Source organism: Lottia gigantea (genome assembly GCF_000327385.1).
Source record: "Lottia gigantea unplaced genomic scaffold LOTGIsca_383, whole genome shotgun sequence".
NCBI classification, from domain to species: Eukaryota; Metazoa; Mollusca; class Gastropoda; family Lottiidae; genus Lottia; species Lottia gigantea.
This window is the reverse complement of record NW_008709306.1, coordinates 10,911-12,429: the sequence shown is the minus strand read 5'-3', so window position 1 is coordinate 12,429 and position 1,519 is coordinate 10,911.

Sequence of the window (1,519 nt, the reverse complement as noted above, 5' to 3'; positions counted from 1 at the left end):
GTGACTAACTGTTTCTGATTATTTGGAGTTAAGTAAACAACAATCAACAAAATAAACAGACCGTATAATAACTAGTCAATAATCAGTCGATAGAATATCAATCCAATAAAACGGAGTTTTACGTCCTTGGCTTACTTTTATCCGTGTTATTTGCTCCGTGAAAAAAAATAAGAGTTTTTTTTTATTCTACTGTTCTATACATTATACGGACTTTTATATCCAACTGTTCTGTATCTTATTGAACTAATGAAATGAAATGAAAAGGAGTTCTATGTCCTACTGTTCTGTATCTTATCGGAATAATGAAATGAAATGGAGTTTCATATCCTACTGTTCTGTATCTTATTGAACTAATGAAATGTAATGAAAAGGAGTTCTATGTCCTACTGTTCTGTATCTTATCGGACTAATGAAACGAAATGGAGTTTTATATTTTACTGTTCTGTATCTTATTGGGCTAATGAAATGAAATGGAGTTTTATATCCTACTGTTCTGTATCTTATTGAACTAATGAAATGAAATTAAATGGAGTTTTATATCCTACTGTTCTGTATCTTATTGAACTAATGAAATGAAATTAAATGGAGTTTTATATCCTACTGTTCTGTATCGGATTGGACTAATGAAATGAAATGGAGTTTTATATATCCTACTGTTCTGTATCTTAATGAAATGAAATGGATATTTGCTCTTTATGTTCTGTACCGAAATGAAGTGAAATGCTGTTTTATATCTTACCGTTCTGTATCTGAAAACATTTCTTTTTATTTTCGGAATTTTGGACTTGCAAAGAAACATGGACAACGTACTGCAGTGTGCAATGAGTGAATTTGATAATGAAAAGAAGCAACGACTCAACTATTGCCTATCCGGACATCTAGAGGTCTTTTATATTGTCAATCAAATCATCACTTAACAAGAGGACAAATTGTACTTTTAACCAAAAAAAAAAAGCAAAAAAGTTGTTCTTACCAGTACTCCAACAGCAAAACAGCAACAAAATAAACAGCGAATACATTTCAAATGTTTATAACGTCCAGTTAAATTTCATTCCGAATAAACGTCTGGTGAAATGATCCATCTTTATATTCGTTATACCTCATTCGATATTTGATATTATTTTCATACAACGCACCATTAACCTGTCGATTAGAATTTCATGATTAATCAAACGGTAAATTGGTGCTAAAGAGTTCGAAACCTTAGAACAATTAAGCGGTAATCTGACGCTAAAGAGATCGAATCCTCATGTTATCAACATGGTGTTATTCGAGATCGACTCCTACCCCGTATTTCGATTGTTTTGACACAAGTCCATATCATATTATCGATATTAGTATTATGGTGCTAAAGAGATCGAATCCTTTCCAATAGTTCGAAACCATCGACAGACATTGATATCATATTGTCACCGGTATTATGGTGCTAAAGAGATCGAATTTTATCCACGCTATATCGACACATATATTATGGTGTTTAAGAGATCGAATCCTGCCTATAGCTCACCTCACATTATCG